The sequence below is a fragment of the Ailuropoda melanoleuca genome, chromosome 2 (genome assembly GCF_002007445.2).
Source record: "Ailuropoda melanoleuca isolate Jingjing chromosome 2, ASM200744v2, whole genome shotgun sequence".
Lineage (NCBI taxonomy): Eukaryota > Metazoa > Chordata > Mammalia > Carnivora > Ursidae > Ailuropoda > Ailuropoda melanoleuca.
In genome coordinates this window covers 87,320,584-87,329,300 of record NC_048219.1, presented here as the reverse complement: position 1 = coordinate 87,329,300, position 8,717 = coordinate 87,320,584, and positions in this window count along the sequence as shown.

Genomic DNA, 8,717 nt, shown 5'->3' with positions numbered 1-8,717 from the left:
AATTGTATTAATTCCCGTTTTTTTGAGCTTTTGTTGCTCCTGTAGAGAATCCAGACAAGCAGGCGAGCGGTCTGGCGCTGTATTCCGTATCATTTACTGGCAAGTAAGAGCGGAGCTGCCGGTTGTGTGTGATCTCTGGCCCAGAGGACGGGTAGAAGGGCACCACCTGTGCGGAGCTAGCCCACTCAGAAATGGTGGCAGGGCCAGCATCCCTGATTAGCACCAGTGACCTTCATCTACCCGGCTCTCATTATTCAGCCCTTTAGTTTGCCTTCCTTTCTCTTCCCGTAGTCAATGTTTTTTCTTTTTTTTTTTTTTTTAAGATTTATTTATTTATTTATTAGACAGAGAGAGAGACAGCCAGCGAGGAGGGAACACAGCAGGGGGAGTGGGAGAGGAAGAAGCAGGCTCCTAGTGGAGAAGCCTGATGTGGGGCTCGATCCCGGAACGCCGGGATCACGCCCTGAGCCAAAGGCAGACGCTTAACGACTGCGCCACCTGGGCGCCCCAGTGTTTTCTTTTTAAATGTCCCTTGGGTGTTACACTTTTCTCTTAGATGCTTCTATAGTACTTTACTCATCTGTGGATCCCTCCCTAGTTCTTGGTCTCCTTCTACCAGTTTCTTCTGACCTTAGGGTCTCATCTCTTCTTCAGTTGGGAAGATTCCCTAACACACTAGGTTAAGTGTAGCCCAAGGTAATCTAAGTAATGGTGACACTTTTCAATTCCAGATGATTCTCAGCTGAAAAAACTACCACCTGTTTACCTCTCTGTGAGGAGCTGCTACGATGCACAGGCTTGTCCACAGACCGTAAGTAATGTGGGAACTAATGCTGGTCATTTCAGTAACCTGGAAAGCGACGGACAGAAGGCGCATCACTGAGAAAGATTCTAGTACGTGCCATCAGATATAGTGACTCAATCCCAGAGCTCTCTAATGCAGGGGGGGGAAGCATATATTTATAACTGAGAAAACATTCTTAGTGTGCAGTACCTATGGAGCTCAGTGTGCACCGTTAGTCACATCTAGCTCCTGAATGTTCTGTCAGTTTCCAGTAGCCTGAATTTGGCCTGCCTCCCAGTGCTGACCTAGTCAGGGGACGCAGTGACTTAGTCACTCCATTGCCCAGCCTCTCAGCCTCTCCTCATTGCCTCAGCAATGTTTTGGCAGTCTGATTATTTGCTTTTCCTCCAAAGCCGAGGGTGTGCCACCTGTGAGGGAGAGATGAAGCTGACCCACCTGGCTGGCATTCCGATCAGGTAAGGTTGCCCTTACTGTCTTCAAGGCCTCAGGAACTGGCTTCTCTTCCTTACCTACCTGTTGCTAGGCCTCTGATGGCCAAAGAAGCCCATTCTTACATCCTCAGGGGATTTGTCAGGACCAGAATAGGAACACACCCAATCTTGCCAAGAGCCCTTTAGATAATGTCCTAACACAGCTCTCCCGGGAACCAGCACTTGCAATAATTGAGAGCTGATAAGTCCTATTTACAACGAAGTACTTCCCGTAGTACTCACCGGGCCTGGCGGCAGGGACTTTCTACCAGAGTTCCTCTAATGCCCAGTGCTAGGAAACCCTTAGAAGCTGCAGGAACAAAAACGGTATCACTGAACTCTTCTCTCTTGCTGTTTTATTATTCCTAGGCTTTTTTTCATTCGTTGATTAAATAGTTGACTTATTAGAAAGTACCTGTGAAAAACAGTTCAGGGCAACTGTCTGATTCCAACTGGTCTAAAGACATTCCTAGTTTGGGATTTTATAGGAAGTCTTCAAAAGGAGATGATACAGGTTGGCCCTTGAAGTCTAGGGAGAAAATTTACGGCCAGAGGACAGAAAGCTGGGTGGTAGTAGGGTGGTGTGCTCTTACTGGCTTGCTAGTGCTGACTGAACATGTCTTTTTCAACTCCATGTTCAGTGATGTCACATTAGTATCATGAAATTGTCAGGGATAGGCATATTTACACCCTGGAAATTGGTAAATGCTAAAACTCAGGATTTTCCCCTTCTGGCAAACTGGTTGTTAGTATTTGTCAGCACACCTGGTGGTAAAGATGTAGAACATGAATGTGGAGATGGAAATTGGCAAGCCACGTTCTGGAGTCATGACTAGGCTGGGGTCAGATTGTACGGGATCTAACAGGGCAGACTAAGGAATTTTGACTTTATCCTATAGTTATTGAGGGGCTATTGATGGGTTTTTATTAGTTGAGATGCTTTTGGTTATAGATAATAAATTCAAAATGGCTTAAACAATAAGGAAGATGTATTATGTCATATAATAAGAATTCCAAGGAGGACCCCCCTCCCAGGGTTGGCTGATTCAGCAGTTCACCCAAGACCCGGACTCTTTTCATCTTTTTGCTCGGTCATCCTTAGTATAACAGCTTGTCCCTTAACCAACGCAGCAGTTCCAGATCCAACAACAGTCAACAGCAGCAGTCTTTTCTTATTTCTCTGTGTCTCTTTGTAAGAGCAAGGAAGTCAAGCACATTTCCTTGAATCTCACATTGGTCAAAACTTTATCACATGCCTAAACCAAGCACTGACAAGGGGGAATGTAACCTCATGACTGGCTTAGATCTGTCAGTGTTTCACCCATCTCCTTCCCACGTAGCCTCTACCCCTCCGCTGGAGCCAATCTCTTCCGTAGTCCATGGTCACATAGAGAAGGGTGGCTACGTGAACATAATCAGGGTTCTATAAGCAAGGAGGACAAAGGGGGACAGACATTGGTTAAATAAACAACATGATGCTGTAGCTCTTGAAAAGAGAGAAAATATCAATGAGATATTTTAGGAAGCATAATCTTGCGATGGTATACAAACAGGTAGAGGGCCTCTGAATACAGAGACCCAGTTATACTGTTATGAGTCTGGATGTGACTGTCTTTTTTAAACTAGGCTCCACACCCAGCGTGGAGCCCAGTGTGGGGCTTGAAGATATAGACCTGAGCAGAGATCAAGAGTTGGACGCTCAACCGACTGAGCCACCCAGGTGCCCCTGGATGTGACTCTATTATAAGAGTCTGATGTGTGCTACCAAAACAATCGTTCTCAACTGTTCATTCATTCATTCATTCATTCAATATTTAATGAATGGCTACCACAGGTCAAGCCCTGTGTAGGTACTATAGATAAAATGGTGAACTTATCTTATGGGGCTTCACAATATAATGAATGAAGCAAATATCAATAAAATAATCCACAAGTAAATGTAAATTTATAACTTGGTTAAGTGTTACAAAGGAACCCAGGATATTTGTTTTCTCTTTTTAAAATTGAGGTAAAACAGACAGTGAAATGCACAGATCTTAAGTATACAATTTGAGGTACGTGTGTAACAGCTACCCCATCAAGATATAGAACATTTCCATCACCCTAGAAAATGTCTTCATGCCCTCTTTCAATTCAATCCCCACTTCCCTCCACCCCCCACCATAGGCAAGCATGGTTTAATTTCTGTTTTCAAGATTACTTTTGTCTCTTCTCAAATTTAATATAAATGGTTCCTTTTGCTCAATGATTTTGAGATTTATCCATGTTGTGTTTAAAGGGAGTTCATCTTTAAAACTTGTGTACCATTGTTTGATCAACTTATTTGTCTATTTTTCTGCTGGTAGACATTTGGGATGTTTTCAGTTTGGGTCTATTATGAATAAAGCGGTTTTTGAATATTCACGCATAAGCTTTTGTGGACAAATGTTTTCATTTCCATTGGGTAAATACCCAGGAGTGGAATTGCTGGGTAATAGGATAGAAATGTATTTAGCTTTATAAGAACCATGTATGTTAGAACTAATAAAGGAATTCAATAAAGTTGTAAGATACAAAATCAATATACAAAACTCTGTTGCATTTCTATACACTATGAACTATCAGAAAGAGAAATTTAGAAACTCACTTTTACAATTGCATCCAAAAAAATAAAATACTAGGAGTAAATTTAGTCAAGGAGGAGAAGGACCTGTACACTGAAAACTATAAGACATCGATGAAAGAACTTGAAGAAGACACAGAAAGATAGTCCATGCTCATGGAGTAGAAGAATTAATATTATTAAAATGTCTATACTATCCAAAACAATCTATAGATTCAATGCAATCCCTATCAAAACTCCAATGGCACTTTTCACAGAAAGAGAACAAACAATCCTATAATTTGTATGGAACCACAGAAGGTCCTGAGGAGCTAAAGCAATCTTGAGAAAGAAGAACAATGCTAGGGGCATCATGCTCCCTGACTTCAAACTATATGACAAAACTATTGTAATCAAAACAGTAAGATACTGGCATAAAAACAGACACATAGATCAATGGAACAGAATAGAGAGCCCAGAAAGATGCCCACCTAATTTATGGTCAATTAACATATGACAAAGGAGGCAAGAACATGCGATGGGAGCAAGGACAGTCTCTTGAATAAATGTTGGGAAAACTGGACAGCCACATGCAGAAGGATGAAACTAGACCACAATACACAAAATATCTTAAACCATACACAAAACTAAACTCAAAATGGATTGAAGACTTGAATTTAAGACCCAAAACCATAAAACTCCTACAAGAAAACATAGGTGATAAGCTCTTTGACATCAGTCTTAATGATTTTTTGTCTCTGACTCCAAAAGCAAAGGCAACAAAAGCACAAATAAATAAGTGGGACTACATCAAACGAAAAACTTCTGCAAAGCAAAGGAAATCAAAATCATCTATCCAATACAGGGTTAACATCCAAAATACATAAAGAACTTATATAATTCAATAGCAAAAAACCAATCTGATTAATGAATGGGCAGAGGATTTGAACAGACATTTTTTCCAAAGAAGATATGCACATGGCCAATGAATAAATGCTCAACATCAGTAATCATGGGGGAAATGCAAATCGAAACCACAATGAGCTATCCCCTCACACATGTTAGAAAGGTTATCATCAAAAAGAAGAAATAACAAGTGTTGGCGAGGATGTGGAGAAAAAGGAACCCTTATGCACTGTTGGTGGGAATTTGAATTTGTGGAGCCAGTACGGAAAACAGGATGGAGATTCCTTAAAGAATTATAAATAGAACGATCAGATGATCCAGCAATTCTATTTTTGGGTATTTATCTGAAGAAAATGAAAACACTAATTCAAAAAGATGTATGTACCCCATGTTCACTGCAGCATTATTTACCATAGCAAAGACATGGAAACAACATAAGAGTCCATCGATAGCTGAATGGATAAAGAAATTGCAGTATACAGACATATATATATATATACATACACACACACAAACATATTTATATATACAACATATATATATATTGGAACATTACTCAGCCATAAAAACATGGAATCTTGCCATTTGTGACAATATAGATGGACTTTGAAGGCATTATGCTAAGTGAAATAAGTCAAACAAAGACAAATACTGTATGATTTCACTTTTATGTGAAATCTACAAACAAACAAACAAAACCCAAACAAAACCAAACAAAGAATCAAAAAAGCCCAGCTCCTAGATACAGAGAACAGATTGCTGGTTCCGGGGGGGGGGGGGGGGGGGNACAAAGGAGAGATGGTGGGGGGGGGGGGGGGGGGGGGGAGGTGCAACGGGTGAAGGGGGTCAAAAGATACAAACTTGCAGTTATAAAATAAGTAAGTCATGGGCATGTAATGCAAAGCATGGCAGCTACAGTTAATAATACGTATTGCATATTTGAAAGTTGCTAAGAGAGTAAGCCTTGAAAGTTCTCATGACAAGAAAAAAATTGTAACTATGGTAATGGATGTCTACTAGACTTATTGTGATCACTTCACAACATACACAAATATTGAATCATTATGCTGTACAACTGAAGCTGATATAATGTGTGACAATTATACCTAAAAAAAAGAACTGTGGATATTTATTTATTATTAAAGATTTATTTATTTATTTATTTATTATTTATTTGAGAGAGAGAGAGCTTGAGCAGGGAGAGGGGCAGAAACAGAGGGAGAGGAAGAGAACCTCAAGCTGACCCCTTGCTGAGCAGAGCTGGATGTGGGGCTCAAACCTACAACCCCAAGATCATGACCTGAGCCAAAATTCAAAGTCAGATGCTCAACCGACTAAGCCACCCACGTGTCCCGAACTGTGGGTATTTAAAAAATAGATTCCTAGTCTTCAGTCCCCAAAATTCTAAGTCAGTCAGTCTGAGGTTCCTAGGCATATATAGTACGCTGTTGTGAAACTCCATGGAACTACTGGTTTAAATTACGGTGGTGGTAGTGGAAAGGAAGTTATTTTGGTTTGGTTTTCTGTTCCACCACAAAAGCATATAAATGCAAACAATTGCTGTTTTTTTTTTCCTGGTTAGCTGCAAAATAGCTTTCTCTGAACATTTCCCCCCACTCTATCCAATAGCTGGTGTTGAAATAAGTGCTCCTTTTAGTTTTTCTGGTGAAATGCAAAGTTCTGTTTTTTCTGCTCTTGCTTAAAGTGAAGTGAAAGCTCAGGGAACTCCTTGGAGCACCCCTTTGAACTGCTAACATGAGTAAACAAAAACAGGCCTTAGGATGGAAGAGAACTTAGTACTGAATGGCAGATGAGGGTGTATGGCTTGTACACTGGTAGAATTTTCTCTGCTGCTTTTCCTTTTTTTTCTTCTTTTTTTTACAGTTCTTTTACCTGGTGACAAAAAATAATCAGTTGTATTCTGGCAGCTGACAACGACATCAGACAGCTGCTTCTGAACATTCAGCATAGTGACAGCCAAAATGGCTGCAGATCACTACGAAAGAGGTCCCCAGTTTCTAGGCAGAGAAACTGACACATACGAATAGGAAGGGAGTCACTTAATGGCTTAGGGACTGGCTGAGCTGGGACCAGAATCCAGGTGGCTTGGCTCCCAGCCTGGCTGACCACACTGCTACCCACATAGCCTGGGCTGACCCAAAACAAGCAGCCCATTGAGCAATTGCACAAACAACAATGAGTGATGGATGGTCGGAGCAAGAAATAGGCACAAAGCAACTGCAACCCCATCACTTCCTGGCCCCTAAATTTCCAGGCAAGCCTGTAAATTTGTGGTTACTTAATTGAGTTTGGCCCAGCTTTCAAATTTGGAAACTTTTTGTGGTCACTGCCAAAAGTAAAAGTCTGCCTTGTAATGAGGGTGGAGAGTGCCTTTGAACTCCATACCTGGTTCTAATAAGGCAGTGGTAGTGGAGTTAAGACTGGAAAGACATAGTCAACGGATTAGCATTATCTTGTCCTAGGAGGCCTTTGGTGAAACAAGATAATTTTAGATGTTTGAGGCTCCTCATCTGTCCTTCCACCTCAGATTTAGCTGGCAAGGGGTTGTGATCAGTGGAGTTAAGTTAGAATCAACTTAGATGACCAAGGCTCATTCTACCCTCTTCCTCAAATTGGCCTCTGAACAGTAGCCAAAATTTGCAGTCCCCCCATGCGCAAAGCCCAGGCCAAATGGCTCTGCTTGCCAACTTGTACTGTTGGTCCTGGGTGTGCCTCCTGCAAGGCACTCTGACCTGCTTGGCCTTGGTATGACCTTAGGCCCAGCCCTAAATCAACTCTAAACCTTGGGTGTCCCCAGGAGATAGAGCTGCCTGTCTAGGCAGTTTCCTGTTTCAGGTGTCCACTTTCTAGTCCTGAGCTGGATGATTCCAAAATGCCTATGCTCCACCCTTTCCATTCAGAAACTGAGGACCTCAGGAGGTACTGAGGGGAAAAGCTGACTGTGGTACAGTATTTGTTCTTAAGGAGGCCTAATGGGCAATTGAGACAATAAACATTGTGCAAGTGCAGATCAGGTGCCACAATGTTAGGAATCTGAATGAAAATTTAGGATTTCTTTGGTCAGGTTATAGCAGGGGCTGGCCCCATTTTGTGTTGGAGAGGTGTGGATTTAATGGCTCTTCTTACTAGAAATAGTCCACATTCTCCTAATATTTATTTGTTCATTCAATAGATATAGAAGGTCTGCTATATGCTGAAGTTTATGTTCTCATAGCCATAGCCCATTGTGACTCACATTGCACACATGTGAGTTCTGTTTTATTTAACATAGTTTCATGTATTTTACTAAAGTGTAAGCTCCTTGATGCCCGGAATTATGTCTTACTCATTTCTGTGTCCCCAATATCAGTGAGCATAGTATCTTGCACATAGTAGGGACTCAATAAATGTTTGAATTGAATAATGCTGTAATGCTGTTAAAAGGCATTAATAAAAACAGCGATACTTAACTTTTTTTGAATGGACTGTCTAAGGCAGACATGTCATTACGCAAGTATTAAGTGTCAACAGAGAAGGGTATGTTCACTTCACGAGTGACGGAAGAAGACTGCAAAACTGGGTGGAGACTTGGTCTGGAAGAAGAATTGTTAATTTTCCTCTGGTCAGTCCAGAATGACCGCCAAGAGTAACTAGAATTTCAGTCTTCTCGTTCGAAAGTATTTTCACCCCTCTCACCTTTCCAGAACCACCCGCCTCTTTCTGCTTCTTCCCAGAGAGCTGTAGCCAACTGACTCTACCTCAAAGTCTCAGGAGCCCACTCTGTACCCCTTCAGCTCCGGTTCAAGAACTCTGCAGATCACAGGCCCTAAGAACACTGGCCAGGAAAACACGGGGTCACGCGCGGGGCAGGCGCCAAACTGGCCGCAGCCAGAGGGAGCGGCGCTGAAGGCGGGGCTGCTACGGGGCGGGGCGGGGCCGGGGCGGGGCGGAGGCG